Here is a 22,379-nt window from a genome sequence, read left to right as displayed (position 1 = left end):
GAAAATAAGACTAGATCTTTAATTTATTTCCTGTCTAATCAATTCCTTTTTTAAGCAAGTTGGAGGTAACATGAATCATCTTATGTGCCTTGGGCAAGGTGAGAAGAGGGCTTACTGCCTTCACATATTTACCGTTTTTAATGTATACATACATATATATGCATATATATATTATAAATAAAAGGAACATTGTTTCTCAGGGAACAGAAAAATCAACTGAGCATAGTCATTATTTTACAGTGCAATCTTAAAAATTAACTTTCCTAAGAAAGGCTACAGCTGTCATTCTCCTCTATCTCATAAGGTCTAGCCATTTTCAGGTTTTCATCTACTCATACTGTTTAGGCCAAACGATCCAAGCCCTAGAGAAGTCAGATTGGAGGCCTAGAAATATCCTGAATGTAAAAGGAGAAACAAAAAAGAACAAACCCTAGATTTATCAAAAAATTTTGAGGCACTCTTTTTTCCTAAAATTCTCCTTAAGGATACAACATGACTTAGTAACCTAGTAAGTCATTTTGGGGTGTTCTGTTTCGTTGGATCTGCTGTGGGGTACTAGGGCCCTGATTAAGAACTATAGGTGATAGTATAGGGTACCACACATTCTGATTTCAGACTCTTAAAACTAAGTTCTGTTGCTATTTTTTTCTCATATCTATAGGAATCTTTATACTCCTGATGAATGGCTGGAGATTTCTGCCAAGTTCTTAACCATTTTGGTATTTTCAAGCTGGGTTCTGTTAACAATCTCCTTGTGTTTAATCTAGCTAAATCCACTTTTGACAAACCAGTCTCCATATGAAGCCAAAAAGAAATTGATTAGCCGGATTCCAACAAATTCCATCCAATTCTGTCTCTTCAGTATTAATGTCATCTCAGATCATCAGAATTAAAGTCTGTCCACAGCCTCTGGACTTAACAGTCATCTTGCTTCTCTTCTGGAGAAAGATTTATTTTGTATTTTTAAAAAGTGTTCTTTGTCTTCATATACAATAACTTTCTTCAAATTCTTCTAAATAAGTCTCATCATTTATGGTTGATGATATCACTGAACTTATTGCAATAATAAGTGATCTATACCAGGCATTCTTAAATATTTTGGTGTAAGGAGTCCTTTGCTCCCTTAAAAATTGAGTTCTCCAAAGAGTTTTATGTTGATTATATCAGTATTTAACACACTATAAAATCAAAGCCACTAACTGTTAAAATATTTATTAATTGATTTTATAATGACAAAATAATCCTATTACATGTTAAGATAAATAATATCTTTTACAAATAAGAATGATTTTCCATAACAAAAATATACTGAGAAGAGTTGCATTATATTACATTTTTTTCCAAATCTATTTGATGTCTGGCTTTTCTGCTTCCACATGCAATCTCTTACAATATGCTATTTTGGTGAAGGTATTGGAGATAATCTGGCCTCACACAGATATGTAATTGGAAAAGGGAGCAATATTTTATTGGCTGTTTTAGAAGATTATGGATGTCATTCTCTGATACCATGCCTAAACTCATAAAGTGGTAATATTTTCATATAAACTTTAAAAATTGAGGTATAATTGACATGCAACTTTATATTAGATTCAGGTATAAAATGTAATGATTTGATCTTTGTGTATATTGCAAAACGATCACCACAGTAAGTTTAGTTAACATCTGACACCATACATGGTTATAAAATTTTTTTCTTATGATGAGAACTTTTAAAATCTACTCTCAGCAACTTTCAAATATACAGTACAGTATTATTAACTATAGTCAGCATTCTCTATGTTATATTCCCATGACTTATTTATTTTACAAGTGGAAAGTTTATACCTTTTGACCCTCTTTACCTCCCACCTCTGGCAGCCACCAATATGTTCTCTGTATCTATGAACTCATTTTTGTTTTGTTTTGCCTTGTTTTTAAGATTCCACATATAAGTAAGATCATATGGTATTTGTCTTTCTGTGACTTCCTTCACTTGGCATAATGTCCTCAAGGTCCATCCACATTGTTGCAAATGGCAAGATTTTATTCTTTTTTATGGCTGAATAATATTCTATAGTTTATACATAACCATATTTTTAAAATTTTTTTTATTTTATTGAAGTATATTTGATTTACACTCTATTAGTTTCAGGTGTATAGCATAGTGATTCATAGTTTTATAGATTATACTCCATTAACACTTACTATAAGATAATGGCTATAATTCCCTGTGCAATACAATATGCCTGTGTTGCTCATCTATTTTATACACAATAGTTTGTATCTCTTAATCCCATAACCCTAACTTGCCCTTCCCCTTCCTTCTCCCTTCTGGTAACCACTAGTTTGTTTTCTGTACCTGTGAGTCTGTTTTAGTTTTACTATATACAGTCATTTGTAGTATTTTTTAGGTTTAACATATAAATGATATCATAAAGTATTTGTCTTTCTCTGTCAGACTAATTTCATTAAGCATAATATTCTCTAGCTCCATCCACATTGCTGCAAATGGCAGAATTCCATTCTTTATTATGGCTGAGTAATATTCCATTGTATATATATGTATATGTGGTATGTGTATATATATATATATATATATATATATATATATATATATATATATATATATATACACATATATACATACCACATCTTCTTTGTCCACTTGTCTGTTGATGGACATTTGGGTTGCTGCCATATCTTGGTTATTGTAAATAGTCCTGCTATGAACATTGGGGTGCCTGAATCTTTTCAAATTATTGTTTTCATTTTTTTCTGGCATACACCCAAGAGTGAAATTGCTGGATCATAGGGGAGTTCTATTTTTAGTTTTTCAAGGCACTTTCATACTGTTTTCTATAGTGACTGCACCAATTTACATTGCCACAGTACAATGGCAATGTACAGTAGTGTACAAGAGTTCCCTTTTTTCCACATCCTCACCAACACTTGTTATTTGTAGACTTTTTGATTATGGCCATTCTGACAGGTGTGAGGTGATACCTCATTGTAGTTTTGATTTGCATTTCTCTAATGATTAGTGATGTTGAGCATTCTTTCACGTGTTTGTTGGCAATCTGTATATCTTCTTTGGAGAAATGTCTATTTAGGTCAGACCTCTTCTTACTAAAAATCTCTAACACTTCCTCTATGGAGAAGCATTTCTAAATGCAAATGCCATACATTTCCTTATTGTTCTTTGATTCTTATCAGAATTATTATACTTATGCATTCATTTTATTTCTGTGCTCAATCATTTTTCTTCTTTAATTTTCAAAAAGAAAAGTAAGAAAATAGGAATAGACAGTATATTAATCCTTAAGGAATTAACATATCAGAGACTACATGTGACAATTTGTAATGTGTTTCCACAGTGTCAACAAGGACCCGTCAGAGTATTCACAAATTAAATAAAAATTCAAGCCACCCTAACATTAACATAGAAAGAAAATAGGTCTACATCTATATTTTGTGTGCTGACTCACACAAAACTCATCCTCAGTATATCCTGAGGCTACCTGCTAGGATGAGTTTTTAAAAAGTGGGAGTCTAATGCCAAATTTTTATATTCTTGAACCTATTTGAGAGCAGTAGCATGGTATTGGTAGAGTTGAGACTGAACCCAAGATCCTAAAGTTGTAAGTCAGTGCTTTACCACCATACCAGCCTTCCTGTAACATTATAATTTCCATTGATAAGCTTGAGATCTTAAGCACTGACTGAAAGTTAAAGCACTGAAATGATCTGTGAAAAAACTACTTGTACCAACTGGGTATGTAGTACATTCTTAAGACTTTCACACACTCCATGCAGGAACATTTTTAAAATCTTCTCAGGAAATAATTTGATGTGCCTTCATCACTTCAGAGATGAAAGAAACACAATATGCATTTCGAAGTCATAAACGGAGAAGGTGATAGACTTACATTCAAGCATTTCTAATCTCCCTGTACCTTTTTATAACCTGGAAAAAAGGCAAACATTCTAAATCTCTACATATATGTACAACCCAAAAATAATTGTGAAGCTTGATATTTTATTGAAAAAATTCTGAATTTTTCCCACAGAAAAGAAGAATAGTTCAAGAGACTATAAATATAACACAGTAATGGTCTTGAATGTCGAAAATTCCTCTGAGTGAACTGGATTCTGAGCTCACATGTTTTATGCTTAATTTGATTCCACCTCTCCCCACCCAAGTGGACACTCCCCAAGTGTCCACATTTCTAACATTCATAGTTATGAATCTTTGCAAACTGATGCCTGACTATATTTTTAGTGCTTTTTTACTCCTTATAGCCATAGTTTGATTTTGAATTGTTTTTGGAGGAGATATGCTGCTCAATTGTTGGGGAGGAGGGGGTGTTACTATGCCACCTTAAACAACAAACACACACACACACACACACACACACACACACATACACGCATACACACATACATACACACACCTCTCACTGCTTGTTAAATGCTTTCAATGTCCCAAAAAACATATTATTATTTAAATTTTGTATAGAGTTTATTTAATTCAATGACAGCAAAAGGTAAGCATTTTTCTTCATTTTATAGATAGGAAAATTGAGTTCTTATATATATCTCAATATGTTTGGTTAGAGTCAAGATATGTATCTAATGTGTGTTTATAAAAGGTCAGTGCAACTCTGCCATATTGACTCTCCATTATTTAAAATTACATAATTTTATATGTTGCTGCCTTAATTTTTTTAATACATAATATATTTTTAAAAATCTTAAGACTGAAAAAATGAAAATAGCTATTAATATGATTGTCAATCTAAATAAATTTTAATTTTGGATAAGAATCCTTGGATGCTGCCAATGTTCACAAACTCTAGCTAACCAATGCACACAGACATGATAGGAACATTGGTTCCCCAATCTCATAAAATACACAGGAAGCAAAAGAGGTTAGGCAGTGAGAGCATAGGCCACAGGAATATTCTGGATAGATAAGAGTACCACTGGTTCTGCCACTACTACATAAATGCCACCATGGACAGCACCCTCGACAAGATGCTTATCGTTATAAACATCCTTTTCTCATTCCTGATTTTAAGTGGAAAACATTCAGCCCTTCACCATCAAGTCTGAAGTTAGCTGTTGGTGTTTCATAGATTTCCTTTACTATTGAGGAAATTACCATCTATTCATGTATATTTTACAGAGACTTGTTTTCAGGAATTGATGTTGGATATTCTCAGATGCTTTTTCTTACATTTTTGTAATAACCGTATGGATTTTAATTTTCAGTTTGCTATTATGGTGAATGACATTGATTGATTTTTCAAATATTAAATCCAAACCTGTGTTCCTGGTATTAAACCCCACTTGATTATGATGTATTATCCTTTGTATATATTGCTGGATTTAGTTTGCTAAAATTTTGTTTAGAATCTTTGCTTTTGTGAATATCAGTCTATAGTTTTCTCTCATTGGAGTGTTTTTGTCTAAAATTGGTATCAGGTTAAATCTTGCCTCAAAGAATGTGCTGGAAACTATTTCCTCAGCTTCAATTTTTTCTGGAAGAATTCGTGTAGAATTGGTAGAATTCCTTACATAAATATTCTGTAGGATTCATTTGCAAAGCATTCAGAGTCTGATGCACAGTGTATTTCAATCTCAGATGGGAATTGCTGTCAAAGTCTTAAGCTCCACTGGCCAGCCATGCCATATTTACATTCCTATCTCAGACACCTTCATTCCTAGGTCTGCTTATCTGAGACACTGGGATGAAGTCTCCCTCAGTTACCTCCCGAGGTTTCTTTATGTGGAGAGGATGGGGATGGGAAAACCTTAAAGATAATCTTCCCCCCTGGACTGGATATGTCTGTATTCCTATAAAAACTCTTCAGCTTTTTTCTAAAATGCAGTTGCATTACTTAAAACAGGTTGATCCTTTTTGATCCTGATTTTATGATTTATTAGGCCAATCCAAATTACCGCCTAGCCTAGGGTTAAGTGTTTCTCAGTAATAAGGCAAGACCTTCTTGAGTATTCTACCCAATTCCTTGAGAAATTCTCAAGTTTTTTGGGGGGGAACAGGCTCTATTCCTGGCCCTGACTGCCTGACACTGTTCTCTAATATTTTCAGAAGTTTTTACCCTGCTTTTGGTAGTTGCCTCACATATATTCACTGATTAGTACTCTCCTGATCTATGCATATCTCCAGAGCTCTCTTTCTGTTCAGCTCTCTCTTCCTCAGCCCTCTTCCTGTGAACTCTAACCGTCTTGATCTCTGTGGATCTCCTCTTCCTTTCCTCATTTCAGAGTATCCACCAGGCTACATCTGAGTTTCTTCCACCAGTACTGCAGCCTGTAAAGTCTCTCAAGGCAGTAGGCTGGGACAGTCATAAGGTTCCCAGGCTTCTTCTGTATTTCTCATGGGTCACTATTCATTATTGTCTGAGGTTCAGCATCTCTAAAACTATAGTTTTTTATATTGTGTCTAATTTTTTAACTTATTTCAGGCATAGAGTAAGTCATGTCCTTGTTATTACATCGTTGGAAAAAGGAGGATTCTCATTTAAATGGTTTCAGTATTTAAAATGTAAAAAGGATATAGCACAAAAACACTCATTGTCATTTTTGTTTTATTTTTTAATTGAAATATAGCTGAGTTACAATATTATATTAGTTTTAGGTGTACAACATAGTGATTTAGTATTTTTATAGATTATACTCCATTTAAAGCTATTACAAAATAATGGCTATATTTCCCTATGCTACACAATATATCCTTGTTATTTATTTATTTTATACATAGTAGTTTGTACCTCTTAATTCCCTATTCCTATTTGTCCCTCCCCCTTCCCTCTCTCCTCTGGTAATTACTAGTTTGTTCTCTATATCTGTGAGTTTGTTTTTGTTTCATTATATTCCTTTGTTTATTTTATTTTTTAGATTTCAAATATATGTGATATCATACGGTATTTGCCTTTCTCTGTATGACTTATTTCACTAAGCATAATACCTTCTAGGTCTATCCACATTGTTGTAAGTGGCAGAATCATTGTTGTAAGTGGCAGAATTTCATTCTTTTTATGGCTGAGTAATACTCCATTCTCTCTCTCTCTCTCTCTCTCTCTCTCTCTCTCTCTCCTCTCTCTCTCTCTCTCTCTCTCTCTCTCTCTCTCTCTCTCTATATATATATATATATATATATATATATCTCACTAATTCTTATTCTTAAACCAATCATCTTTTGATGGTGTTTGGGTTGCTTCCGGATCTTGGCTATTTTAAATAATATAGCTATGAACACTGGGATGTATGTATCTTTTCAAATTACTGTTTTTGTTTTCTTTGGAGATATACCCATGAGTGAAATTGCTGGATCATATGGTAGTTCTATTTTTAGTTTTTTGAGGAACCTCCATACTGTTTTCCATAGTGGCTGCACCAATTTACATTCACACCAACAGTGTACAAAGGTTCCCTTTTCTCCACATCCTTGCCAACCTTTTTTATTTGTAGACTTTTTGATAATAGCCACCCTATGTCTTTTGATTGGAGCATTTAGTTCATTTACAAATAAAGTGATTTAATTTTAAATTTAATTAAATTTATGATTTAAATTTAAAGCCATTAAAATTTACACAGTAAAGTATATATCTCTGAATTTGCCTGTGTATCTCTTCTTCCACCATTTAAGAATTTATACAAAGATTTAGATATAGGAGAGAAAAATCAAAGCTCGTATTAGGCAAGGAGTTTGTATCATCAGGTCAGAGGTCAGATTTTTTTAAGCTCATATAAAGAAAGTATGATTTAGAGAGAGTGTTGATAGTCCTGATCCAGAACGAATTGATTGAAAGGTGCTGTGCAGTTGGTAAAATATTTTGATATGAGACAAATGTTGCTCAAACTATGCTCTCCAACTTGGTAGGTAATTTTGAGACTAGTAAAGGAAAGAAACCAAAGTAGTTCAGATGTTAAATAACTCTATCATTTATTAAAATAAATGCCACTCATCATTGTAAGATATACAATATTTCAGAGGGTGCTTGATAGAACACTGAATATTCTAATATCCACTGTTTGGGCTTGTTTTGATTGTTTGTCCCTGGATAACCAATTTAAAAGATGATAATTATTAAAAGTTAAATTATTACAAGAACACTGGTTGGCTCATTTAGTTGGGTTAGGCCAATTTAGTAAATATTTAGGCCCTTGGATAGATATTGCTAACTCATCAATATCTGAGCCTCCTGTACTTTGAGGCACACACAGGAACACATTGACTTGAACGCTTGTAGTTTTACATGGGCCTCTGACTAGTTCTCGACAATATGGCAAGTGAAATGATGTGTGTTACTTCTTCTCCAAAGTATTTAAAGTTCAGTATGAGACTCTCTACATCCCTCATGTGTTATCAGGAAATCGTAAAGAAATCTTTGGTTTAACATGGTAGGGTCAAACCTTGCAGTAATACCTAGTCAGTTCTAACTAATATAAACTCATATGCTCTAAAACTGTGATATGGTCACATATAAGATGATATTAGTATGTAAATATTTAAATATGGTTATAGTCAGTGTAAATCACAACTCATAATTTTAATTAATACCTTGAGTAGTATATAAAATTGGAAATCTATTTGTTTTCATCTCTGCATAATGGAGAAAACAATCAAGAAATGTATGCTGTAACATCTTTAGTTTATACTCTTCCTGATATTTAATGTTAATATATACAATCCTACAACGTTATTTCTATTTTTCGTGAAAATATCAATGCTTCCATTCATCTCTCAGAGTGGTCTGTGTTGAGCACACAATTCATATTTTTCATTGGGAAGGTGAAGATATCACTATAGAGAGGTTTTTTTCCTACAAAAGTAATATTAGAATTAGTCATTTTATCAATTTGGCTTGGATTTAGCTCTGTGTAGCAGAAAACCTTACTTAAAGTGGTTTAAAATAGAAATTATTCATTTTTGTGAAAAATCAGTTCTAGTCAACTTAATGATGAATTGATTGGTATCTCTAATTCTGTTATCCCTTTATTTTTATCAGTAGAATTCTGCCACAACTCTGAACAATAAGGCATCATTCAACATAGGCAGAATGGAGGTAAGTGTGTGTTGTTGGAGGGGTGGGGGAAGAGTGGCATCAACCATTTCTGATCCCTCTCCTCAGAGATTTTTTAGAACACTTCCCCTTTCTCTACCCCCAAACTTTTCTATCCATTATTGCCCTGAAGATTATGCTTATCCCCAGCCATAGTAAGATTGGAAAAAAGAGCATTTACAGTTCCTGGACTCTTTTTTTTTAATTGATATATAATTGACCATAACATAGTGTTGTATAACATGTTGGTGATACATTTATATATTCCAATATAATTACTACAGTAATATTAGCTAACACCTTTATCATGGCACACTTTTATCATTTCTTTTTTGGGTTGAGAAGAGTTAGTCTCTTAGCAACTTTAAAGTTTATGATATAGTATTGTTGACTATAATCAGTATGTTGTGCATTAGCTCCCCCGAACTTATTTACCTACTAGGTGTAAGTTAGTACTCTTAAACAGCATCTCCCTAATTCCCCCAGCCCCTCGTTACCATTTCTCTGTTTTCACAAGTTCAGTTTTCTTTGAGATTCCACCTATAAATGTTACCACACAATATTTCCTTTCTCTGTCTGACTTACCTCACTTAGGACGCCTTCAAGTTCCATCCATGTTGTGGCAAACGGCAGAATTTCCTTCTTTCTCAGGGTTGGATAATAATTCATCATATATATACCACATCTTCTTTATTCATCTGTAATTGGACCCTTAGGTTGTTTCTATAGCTTGGCTAATATAAATAATGCTTCACTGAACATGGGTGTGCAGATATCCCTTCGAGGGATATTGATTGAAATTGAAATTGATTTCACTTTCTTTCGTTATATACCAAGGAGTGGGATTTCAGGATCATATGGTAATTAAATTTTTAATCTTTTGTGGAACCTCCATGGTGTTCCAATAGTGGCTGCACAATTTACATTCCCACCAACAGTGTTCAAGGGTTCTCTTTTCTCCACATCATTACCAACATTTGTTTTTTTAGGTTTTTTTCCCTCCAGCTTTATTGAGATATAATTTTTATATATCACTGTATAAGTTTAAGGTATATGTCATAATGGTTTGACTTAAATTTAGTGTTAAATATTTACTGGTATAAGTTTATAGTTAGCATCCATCATCTCATATAGATACAATACGGAGAAGACAAAACAAGAAAAAATAATTCCTTGTGGTGAGAACTCTTAGGGTTTACTCTCTTAACAATCGTCATATGTACGATACAGCAGTGTTAACTAGAGTCATCATGTTGTGCATTACATCCCTAGTACTTATTTATGTTGAAACTGGAGGTTTGTAACTTTTGACCACCTTTCTCCTATTTCCCCTCTCCCTACCCCCTGCCTCTTCTGGTGACCACAAATCTGATCTCACCTTCCTTTTTTTTTTTTTTTTTTTAAGATTCCACATATAAGTGAGATCATACAGTGTTTGTCTCCCTCTGTCTGACTTATTTCATTTAGTCATTCTTGGCTCCGTCATCATAAATTAATTGACCGTATATGTGTGGGTTTATTTCTGGGCTTTCTACTCTGTTCCATTGATCTATGTGTCTGTTTTTGTGCCTATACCATACTGTTGTGGCTACTAAAGCTTAGTAATCTAGCATGAAATAAGGTATTATGATGCTTCCAATTTGTTCTTTCTCAGGATTGCTTTGGCTATGGGAGCCCTTTATAGTTCCAAACAAATTTCTGGATAGTTTGTCCATTTCTGTAAAAAACATTGAAATTTTGATTGGGAATTCATTAAATCTATAGATCACTTTTGAGTAGTATAGACATTTTCAAAATATTAATTCTTTCAATACAGGAACATGGATCTTTCCATTTTGGGGAGTCTTCTTTAATCTCTTTTTATCAATGTTTTATCATTTTTAGTGTGCAAATCTTTCACCTCCTTGGTTAAATTTACTTCTAAATATTTTTATGCTATTACAAATGGGATTGCTTTCTTAATTTCTTTCAAGTAATGTGTTGTTAGTGTACAGAAATGCAATCATTTTCTGTATGTTCATTTTGTACGCTGCAATTTTACTGAATTTATTAGTTCTAACGGTTTTTAGTAGAGTTTGTCATCTGCAAACAGAGAAAATTTTACTTCTTCCAAGCAAATATGCATGCCTTTCATTTTCTTGACTAATTATTCTGGCTAGGACTTCTAGTACTATGTTGAACAGAAACTTTCTAGTTCATGGAAACGTCAAGTGAGTTTGAGATTTTTCTTGTTTCTGAATGTGTTTATCAATATAAACTTCCCTCTCAGAAATCCGTTTGCAACATCCCATAGGTTTAGGTATGTTATGCTCCCATTTTTGTTGGTTTCAAGATATTTCTTGATTTGCCTTTTAATTTCTTATTTGACCCATTGGTTGTTCAGGTTTATATTTTTTAATTTCCACATATTTGTGAATTTTCCAGGTTTCCTCCTCTAATTGATTTCTAGTTTCATACCATGTGGTCAGAAAACACACTTAGAATGATCTCAATTTGTTAAGACATATTGTGTAAAGATCACCTCTCATGTGATCTTTCCTGGAGAATGTTCTGTGTGAATTTGAGAAGAATGTATTTTCTACTGTTGTTGGGTAGAATGTTCTTTATGTGTCTGTTAGGGCATATCATCTAAAGTATCATTCAAATCCATTATTTCCTTATTTAATTTGTCTGGATGATCTCTCCATTGTTTAAAGCCAGGTATTGGCTACTATCACTGCATTGCTGTCTCTTTCTCCCTTCATTTCTGTTAATGATTGTTTAATATACTTAGGTGCTCCATTATTAGAGAGTGTATATTTACAATTGTTATCTCCTTCTGATAAATTGACCCCTTTATCATTATATAATGACCTTCATTGTCTCTTATGATAGTTTAACTTAAAGTCTCTTTACTCTGAAAAGTATAGCTACCCTGTTCTCTTTGGGTTTCTATTTGCTTGAAATATCTTTTTTTCATCACTTTACTTTCAGCTTGTGAGTATATTTAAAACTGAAGTACGTCTCCTGTAGGCAGCATATAAATGGGTCTTGTTTGTAATACATTCAGTCTCTCTATGTCTTTTAATTGGAGAATTTAAACCAGTAATATTTAAAGTTATTATTGATAGATAAAGACTTCCTATCATTATTTTGTTCACTGCTCTCTGATCGTTTTGTAATTCCTTAGTTTCTTTCTTCCTTTCTTGCTGATTTTTTTTCTGTTAGTTGGTGATATTTTGAAGTGGTTTGCTTTGACTCTTTTCTCTCTACCACTTGTATGTCTATTTTAGGTTTTTGCTTGGTGGTTACCATGAGTCTTTAATAAATCAGCTTATAGGTTTATAACCATCTATTTTAAGCTGATAACAACTTCACTGCACAAGAAAGTTTTACCCATTTACTTGCCACCCCCACAGATTTTTAAATTTTTATTTTATTTTGGAGCATAGTTGATTAACAATGGTGTGCTAGTTTCAGGTGTGCAGCAAAGTGATTCAGCTATACACATATATGTATCTATTCTTTTTCTAATTCTTTTCCTATTTAGGTTATTACAGAATATTGAGCAGAGTTCCCTGGGCTCTATGGTAGGTCCTTGTTGGTTATGTATTTTAAATATAGCAGTGTATACATGTTAGTCCCCAACTCCCAATCTATCCCCACCCAATTTATGTTGAGTTCCCAATTTTCATCTTTTTATATTGTTTCCATTAATATAATATTGGAGATATACCTATTTTCAAAACTTTCTTCTGTTGGCCTATACGGTAGATTTCAAAGTGACTTATACACTACCATGGCAGTATGAGAGTGTTTTGAATTTGACTACATATTTACCTTACCAGTAAATTTTATATTTTTGTATGTTCTTGTGTTACTCATTAGCATATTTTTGTATTACCTTGAAGATCTTTCTTTAGCATTTCTTGTATGGCACCTGTACCTGGATGGACATCTGTCGCCCTAGATTTAAGAATTTTTAGCCATTATTTAACTGAAGTTTCTTTCCCTTTCTCCCTCTCTTCTCCTTCTGGGACTCCCATAATGTTTCTGTTGATCTGGTCCCAAGCTCACGTAGGCTTTCTTCATGCTTTTTCCTGCTAGTTTCTTTATTTTCCTCTGATTAAATTATATAAGGAAACGTCTTCAAGCTCACAGATTCTTTCTATTGCCTGATTGAGACTTCATTTGAAGCTGTGTATTGCATTTTTCATTTTATTTATTGTATTCTTCATCTCCAGAATTTATTTTTGGCTCTCTTTTTTATGACTTCTATTTTTTATTGAATTTCTTATTTTAGTCATGTATTATTTCCTGAGTTCATTGATTTGTCTATCTGTGTTGTCCTGAATCTTGCTGAGCTTCCTTAAAATTGTTTTCAATTCTTTCTCAGATGATGTGCAGATTGTATCCTTGGGTCAGTTGTTGGAGTATTACTGATATCTCTGCATTTGAGGGCACATTCATCTCTTTCAGTCTTTCTGGATTGACTTTAGTAAGGAAAGATATTCACCTGGAGGTGGCTGTAAGGGTGCTAGCTGGGTGGGATGCAGCATCTTTTGTTCCTGGGAAGTCACAGTGGCATAGTCCCCATGCCACTCTGCTGGTTGAGATTGATGTTGGCCAGATGGTGGGGGGGGGTGTCTTTTTGGCCAAGGCTGCAGAGGACCTGCGGGTGGGAATGGCAGGTAGGGCTATTCAGATCTTCAGATGCTGAGGTCTTCCTCTTCTTTCTTTTTTTTTTTTAATATTCGCCCATGGGAGGAAGTTATATCCAAGGGGATCCTTCTTGGAGAATGGGTTGGCATGCTGAAGCTCAGAATCCACAAAGCAGTATTGGAGCCAGGATCCTAGCATCAGGCATATGTGGAACTACCACAGTGCCTGGGTCCTGATGCACAGGTGCATTTGCTATGACTGTGGCACTGGTGTCTAGGATAAGGGTGTGTGCAGATGTCCTGTAGAACCAATACCTGGGTTTCAGGGGATTACCGCTGTGAATCCAGCTGGTGAGGGTGGGGGGATTGCAGCAGTGTCACATGCCCTGGGATGAGAAGTTGCAGTGGTGACTTGGACCCAGAAGGCAGGGTGCAGTAATAGCACAGCTGGGGGACAGTAGTATGTCAAAGTCTCAACTCTGGTCCCAGGGGTCAGTCACAGGATAGCAGCAACACAATTCACATGGTAGTCTGTTAAAGCTACATGTCAGGACCTGGGGTGCTGGGCATAGAGCAGTGGCAGCATGGCTCTGGTAGTGACAGTTCAGAGCCACAACTTAGGACCTGGGGGTAGGGTCCAGATCGGTGGCAGCTCATTCTCAGTAATAATGTGTCAGCACCTCAACCTGCCATGGGGGTAGGGCTCTGGGTAGTGGCAGCTCCCCTGGCAAGAATGGGTCACAGATGTAACCTGGAACCCCAGAGGGTGGGGCTTAGGGCAGCAAGAGCCCTTCTCAGCAATGAGAGCTTAGCACCTTAATCTTGGGTGAGGGGTGGTGTTCAGGGCAGTAGCAGCACCCTTGGCAATGGCTACTCAGAGCTGCAACCTGGAAAGTGGCGGATGGGTGGGCGGTAGGGAGGCAGCAGCATGGTGCTGATTGATAATGGCAGTTGAAACATGACTTGGGACTCAAGGAGTGAAGCCCAGGGCAGCAACAGCAGCTCCTCCAATAAAGATTTGGCACTGCAACCTGGAACCCAGTGGATGGGGCTGAATCGATTGTGATTCTGTATTATCTCTGTGATTCTGTTAGTCTTTCTATTTTTATCAGCAGAACGCTGACACAACTCTGAAAATGAAGGCATTATTCAACATAGGAATTAAGAATGGAGATGTGTTGGGGGCCAGGGGAGGAGTGATATCAATCCTTTCTGATCCCTCTCATTGGAGATTTTCCAGAACCCCGTGCTTTTGCCCCCCACCCCAAACTTTTCTATATATTACTGTCCAGAACAGTATCAAAAACCTACTCACAGCTGTAATAATGCTGGAAATAAGAGCATTTACATTTCCTGGCTCTCTTCTAAAAGCCAGTAAGGGAAAAGTTGGTTGGGACATGTTTTCTGATCAGTCAGATTAGAATATCCGCTGTAACTATTATTCAAACATTCATATGTCAGTCTCTGTAATAGACACCATTTAATCTGCTGGAAGCCATTCAGTGTGAGAAGTTTTACCTGGCTTCACAAATGGGCAGAGGCTTAAAGAACTACTCGCCCAAAGTTACTTGCCCAAAGTCACAGAAAGTGTAATGTATATGGATGAAGAGCCAGTGACCTCCGATACTAAAATACTATTTCAAACTTTAGCTCTCAAGTCTCAAACTTTAGCCATATTGGAATACAGAGAGTTTCTACTTAAAGGAAATTTTATATATACATGCCACCTAAAACAGTGTATTGAAGTATTATTTTTCTTAATGTACTGTGCTAGCTCAAGTAGGCTTATCATGATCAAAACAAAATTTTAAAAATCACATTATTAACACAAAAAACATCAGACGCTCTTGCTATGGTACTCAGGAGAACTTCATTCTCTGACCTTTAAACATAGTAATAATAATATATGTATTTCTTCAGGGTTTTTCAGTTTCCATGATGATCAGATCATAGCCACATTTCAGTCATAGCTATTCTATCTCTTATTGCAGGTCCTTCATAAACCTATTTGTCTGCTGTATTAGTTTTTCTGCAAACTCAGTTACGCTTATACACTCAAAATTGCACTTCTAACACTACTAAGTATTTCATCTCTCTTCATATAACAGCTGCTTGGGTGCTAGTGTCATTTAGGGTTTCTCTCAAGTCCAACCCAGAAAAGATGCATTCTGAAGATTGATCTTTGGATTCAGTAGTGTTTGAACAAAAGACACTTCCTGTGAGCATGCTAAACTCAAGGAGTAAGTCAACTTAGGTGGCCAATCACCCATTGTGTAAGAGTGAGGATAGCAAAAATATGAATCCTCTACAACATGATCTCGGAAGAGTAAGAAAAATGCCTTAACCAAGCAAATATCTCTTACTTGTGAAGTTTTTTTAATAGACTGATCAGTACTTACAGAGAGATGTTAGTTTCTTTTGTTCTAAACTGTATGATAATGTTCATAAGTCAATGAGAAAATCATAGTGCAGATCTTTACACTGTTTTAATATCCCACATTTCCACATTTCCTACATAGTGATTGGTATCTTTACAACAGATTTTTGGAATTGGATAATAACAACATGAGCATTTTGACAGTATCATGCAGCTGAAAGTTTCCAGCACATGTACACAACCTAAATCTCAATTCCCTTTCCCTTCCAGCCTCATTCATTACTCAATCAATGTATTTTGACACTATTCACTTCCCTTCTTTTGACCTTTACACGTGTCCATTGGAATTCTTCTCTCTCCCTCATTCATTACCAATATTGTTTATTGAACATATAATATGTGCCAGTTATTGGGCTAAGATTTAAGTATAGGAAAATAATTTAAACAGGAAAACTCACACATGGAGGAGGGGGTTTTAGGTTCAGTTAAGTGTTATAAGTGAAATCATAAAGGTTTGTATGAGGTACCTATGGGGTAAAAGAAAAGAGTACTCACAAAGTTTTAGAAGAGAATAGATGAGATATCATATGGGGATAACAAATGATCTGTGATTTACTCCTCTTTAAATTTTCCTAGGTTTACTGAGATATAATTGACATACAACATTCTGTAAGTTTAAGATATGCAGTGAAATAATGTAATACATATGTATTATAAAATAATTAACACAGGGTTAGTTAACACCTCCATCACCTCACATAATCACATTTCTGTTTTGTGGCAAGATCACGTAGATTTACCTTTTTGCAACTTGCAAAAATATAACAGACTTATTAATTAAAATTACCTGCAGTATATTAGATATCCAAAATGTGTTTGTCTTATAACTAGAAGTTTGTACCCTTTGACCAATATCTATCTCCCATTATCCCCAGGCAAGAACTACTCTAACCTCTGTTTCTGTGAGTTCTTTGTTTTTGTTTTGTTTTGTTTTTAGATTCTATATATAAGTGCTGGTATAGTTTTCTTTCTCTGTCAGACTTATTTCACTTATCATAATGCCTTCAAGGTCCATCTATGATGTTACGAAGAGCAGTATTTCATTTGTCCTCATGGCTGAATAGTATTCTATTTTTTTTATCCATTTTTTCATTGATGGATACTTAGGTTGTTTCTATATCTTGGCCATTGTGAATAATACTGCAATAATCATGGGAGTTCAGATAACTCTTCGAGATCAACTTTTTATTTCCTTTGGATATATATGCAGAAGTGGGATTGCTAGATCATATGGTAATCCTATTTTTAATTTTTTGAGGAATCTCCATACTATTTCATTTCCATAGGGGCTGTACCAATATACATTCCCACCAACAGTGCATAAGGGTCCTCTTTTCTTCACATCCTTGCCAACACTTATATCTTGTCTCTTTGATGATAGCCATTCTAACAGGTGTGAGATGATATCTTATTGTGGTTTTGATTTTCTTATCTCTTCTGATTAGAGATGTTGAGCATATTTTCATGTACCTGTTGGCTATTTGTATATCTTCTTTGGAAAGATATATATTCACTTCCTTGGCCCCTTTTTAAATTGTATTGTTTTTCTGCTATTGAGTTATACGAATTATTTACATATTTTGAATATTAAACTCATCAGATATATGATTTATAAATATTTCCACCTATTCAATAAATTGACTTTTCATTTTGTTGATTGTTTCATTTGCTGTGCAGAAGCTTTTTGGTTTGATGTAGTCCCACTTATTAATTTATGCTTTTGTTGCTTGTGCTTTTGTTACCATATATAAAAATCGTTGCCAAGAGCAATGTCTCAAATCAGTTTTGCTCATTTTCTTCTAGGAGTTTTATGATTTTAGGTTTTATGTTTGAGTCTTTAATCCATTAAGAGTAAGGTTTTGTGAATGGTGTAAGATAGAGGTCCAATTTTACGTTTCTGCATATGTTTATCTAGTTTTCCTAAAACTATTTGTTGAAAAGACCATACTTTCTACATTTAGTATTCTTGGCTCCGTTGTGAAATGTTAGTCAATTGAATATGCATGGGTTTATTTTGGGGCTCTTGATTCTGTTCCACTGGTCTATGTCTATCTTTATCCCAGTATTTTACTTTTTTATTACTATAGCTTTTTAGTATAGTTTGAAATGAAGAAGTGTGATGCCTCCTGCTTTTTTCTTTCTCAGGATTGCTTTGGCTCTTAGAAGTTTTTGTGGTTACATAACAAATTTTAGGATTTTTTTTTTTTTTTAAGGAAAAATACCATTGGAATTTTGATGGTACTGCATTGAGTCTATAGATGGCTTTGGGTAGTGTGGACTTTTAAACAATATTAATTTTTCTGATTCCTGAACATAGACTATCTTTCCACTCTTGTGTCTTCAACAATTTTCATCAAAGGCTTGTAGTTTTCAGTGCACAGACCTTTCACCTCCTTGTCTAAATTTATTCCTAAGGATTTTTATTGTTTTTAATGTTATTAAAATTGAATTGAATGAGATTACTTTATTTCTTTCTTGATGGTTCCTTGTTGTTATATAGAAATGCAACTAGTTTTTGTATACTGATTTTGTATCCTGTGACTTTGTTGAATTTGTTGATTAGTTCTTACAGTTTTTTGGTGAAGTCTTTAGAATTTTCCATACATAAGATCATATCATACACAAACATAATTTTCTTTCTTTCTTTCTGATTTGGATGTCCTTCATATATTTTTCTTGCCCGATGGCTCTGGGTTGGACTTCTAGCACTATATTTAATAGGTATGGTAAGAGTGGCACACTTGTCTTATTACTGATCTTAAAGGAAAAGCTTTTAATCTTTCATTGTATGATGGAGTATGATGTTAGTTGTGGGATTGTCATATAGTACCCTTATATTACTCAGGTATGTTGATTCTATACCTTTTTAAAATCTATTTATTGTAAAAGATGTATTTGTCAAATGCTTTTTCTGTATCTATTGAGATGATCATACGATTTTTATTTTTCTATTAATGAACACATTTATTGATTTGCATATGTTGAAACAACCTTGTAGCCCAGGGATAAATCCACTTGATCATAGTATATGAGTCTTTTAATATGCTATTGAATTTGGTTTGCTAATATTTCACTGAGGATTTTTACATATATAGTAATCAGGTATATTGGTTTGTAGTATACTTTTCTTCTAGTGTCCTTATTTGTCTATGGAATCAGGGCAATGCTGTTCCAGTGAAAGGATTTTAGGAGTGTTCCCACTTCTTCAAGGTTTTTTGGAAGAGTTTAAGAAGAACTGGCATTAGTTCTTCTTTAAATGTTTGGTAGACTCACCAGGGAAACCATGTGGTCCTTGGCTTTTGTCTTGGGAGGTTTTTGAATGCTCATTCAACCTCCTTACTCATTATAGGTCTATTCATATTTTCTATTTCTTCATGATTTAACCTTGTGAGGTTGTATGTCTATAGGAATTCATCCATTTCTTTTAGGATAATCAAATGGTTGGTGTATAATTATTCATGATAATATCTTATTAACCTTTGTATTTCTATGCAGTCAGTTTTAATGTACCCCTTTCATTTCTCATATCTATAAATTTGAGGGTTTTTTCTTAGTCTAGCTAAAGGTAGTTAATTTTATTTATTGTTTCAAAAAACTGGTCTTAAGTTTTATCTTTTCTTTGTTTTTGGTCTCTTTTTCTGCCATGATCTTTATTTCCTTCCTCCTGACAGGGTCTAGATTAGTTTGTTCTTGTTTTTCTAGTTCTTTCTTTGAGGTATAAAGTTAGGTTGTTTAGTAGACATCCTTCTTTTCTCTCAGTATTGCTTTACATTTCCCTCTTAGAACTCCTTTTGCAGCATCCCATGTTTTGATATGTTGTGTTTTTATTTTTGTTGGTGTCAAGATACTTTTGATTGCCCCTTTGATTTCTTCTTTGACTCATTGGTTATTCAGTATTGTATTGTTTAATTTCCACATATTTGTGAATTTCATACCATCGTGGTAGGAAAAGATACTTCGTATAATTTTAATCTTCTTGTGTTTGCTAAGACTTGTTTTGTGACCTATCAGATGACATATTATGGAGAATGTTCCACGTGCACTTGAGAGGAAAGTGTATTCTGCTGCTATTGGATGAAATGTTTTCTTGTCTGTTAGATCCACTTGGTAAAGTCTATTTCAGGTCCACCATTTACTTGTCGATTTTCTATCTGAATGATCTATCTATATTGAAAGGTAGAGTGACGTTCCCTACTATTATGGTGGTGGTGTCTATTTCTCCCTTCAGAGCTGTTTATTTGCTCAGTATATTTAGGTGCTGCAGTGTTGGGTTCATATATATTTATGATATATTCTCTTGTTGAATTGACCCCTTTACATATACAGTGACCTTATTTGTCTCTTGTTACCATTTTTGGTTTAAGTCAATTTTGTCTCTTACAAGTATAGCTATTCCTACTCTTGGTTTCCACTTGCATGCAGTACCTTTGTTATCTCTTCACTTGGAGCCTATAAGAGTCAGCCTTAAAGCTGAAGTGAGTCTCTTTAGGTAGCATATAGTAGGGTCTATTTTGTTTTTAATCTCTCCAGCCACTCCATGTATTTTGATTGAAGAATTCAATCCCTTTACATTTAGAATAATTATTGCTAGGTAAGCCCTTACAAATGTCACCTTATTAACTGTTTCAGGCTACAGGTAGATCCCTTGCTGCTGCTTCTTGCTGCGTTTCTTTGTGATTGGTGATTTTCTATTGTGGTATGCTTCCACTGCCTTCTATTTATCTTTTATGAATCTACTGTAGGGTTTGTTTTATGGTTTCCATGAGCCTTACAAACAATGTTTTATAACAACGGTCTGTTTTATCCTGATAACAATTTAACTTCAGCTGCAATCAAAACTTGACTTTTTAACACCCCCTTTTATGTTTTTGAGGTCACAATTTACATCTTTTTATACTGCATATCCATTAACAAATTGTTGAATATATTTGACACATAACATTGTGTAAATTTAAGGTGTAAAATATATATTAATTTGATATATTTATATCATGTAATATCATGGCCATTCTTGGCAATTTAGCACCTTTATCACATTACATAATTATCCCTTTTTAGTAGTCATAATAATTAAGTTCTAGTCTCTTTGCAGGTTTGATAAATATATATGATATTGCTGTCTATATTCATTATACTGTGCATTATATCTCTACAGCGTAGCTGTTACTCATTGCAAATTTGTACCCTGAAACATCATCTGTCTTACCCACCCCCACCAGTAATCACTATTTTACTCTCTGTTTTCACAGGTTTGACTTTTTTAGATTACACATATTATTGATATCATACAGTACTTGTCTTTCCTCTCTCGGACTTATCTCAGCATAATGTGCTCAAGGCCCATCCAAATGGACCAAAAGGTGTATACCTGTAGCAAATGGCAGGTATACACACACACACACACACACCACATAACATCTTCTTCATCCTTTATCTGGCAGTGGGCATTTAGGTCGATTTCATATCTTGGCTATTGGGACTAATGATGCAGTAAACATGAGAGTGCATATATCTCTTGGAAATCCTGTTTTTCATTTCCTTTGCATATACCCAGAAGTGGTATTGCTGTATCATATGGTAGATCTATTTTTAATTTTTGAGGAAACTTTATATTGTTTTCCATAGTTGTTGGATCAATTTATATTCTCACCAAAGTGAACAAAAGATCCCTTTTTACCAAATTTTTTCCAGCACCTGTTGTGTCTCATCTTCTTGATGGTAGCCACTGTAACAGGTGTGAGGTGATATCTCATTGTAAGTTGGATTTGCATCTCCCTGATGATCAGTGATGTTCTGCACCTTTTCATGTGCCTGTTGTCCATTTGGATATCCTCTTTGGGAAAGTGTTTACTTAGTTATTCTGCCCATTTTTAATCAGGTTGTATATTGTTTTTTGGTTGTTGTTATTGAGTACAGTTGACCCTGAAACAATGTGGGGGATAAGGGCACTGCCCCTCTGCCTAGTGGAAAGTCTGTGTATAACTTATAGTCGGCCCTCCATATATGTGAGTCTGCCATATCCACAGTTCCTATGCACTAATGGGTTCAACTAATCATGGATCGTGTAGTACTGTAGTAGTTACTACTGAAAAAAATCCATGAATAAGTCGACCTGCACAGTTCAAGTTTCAACTGTATATGAGTTATTTATATATTTTAGAAATTAACCCCATTATCCAATATATAGTTTGCAAAACTTTTCTCTCATTCTGTACATTGCCATTTTATTTT

General features: G+C 34.4%; 1 long non-coding RNA gene across 1 annotated transcript in view; it reads left to right on the top strand.

The window, feature by feature from the left end:
* Nucleotides 1–22,379, top strand: part of LOC309664998 — a 475,535-nt gene that overhangs the window by 229,947 nt on the left and 223,209 nt on the right. The window contains exon 3 of the long non-coding RNA XR_014266138.1: nt 9,018–9,074. This is a non-coding gene — a long non-coding RNA (uncharacterized lncRNA). The remainder of the gene's footprint in view (nt 1–9,017; nt 9,075–22,379) is intronic.

This window comes from Balaenoptera physalus, assembly GCF_965194825.1.
Source record: "Balaenoptera physalus genome assembly, chromosome: 7".
Taxonomy (NCBI): Eukaryota; Metazoa; Chordata; class Mammalia; order Artiodactyla; family Balaenopteridae; genus Balaenoptera; species Balaenoptera physalus.
Note: the sequence above shows the minus strand (reverse complement) of the source record. Positions and strands in the feature narration are given on the sequence as shown.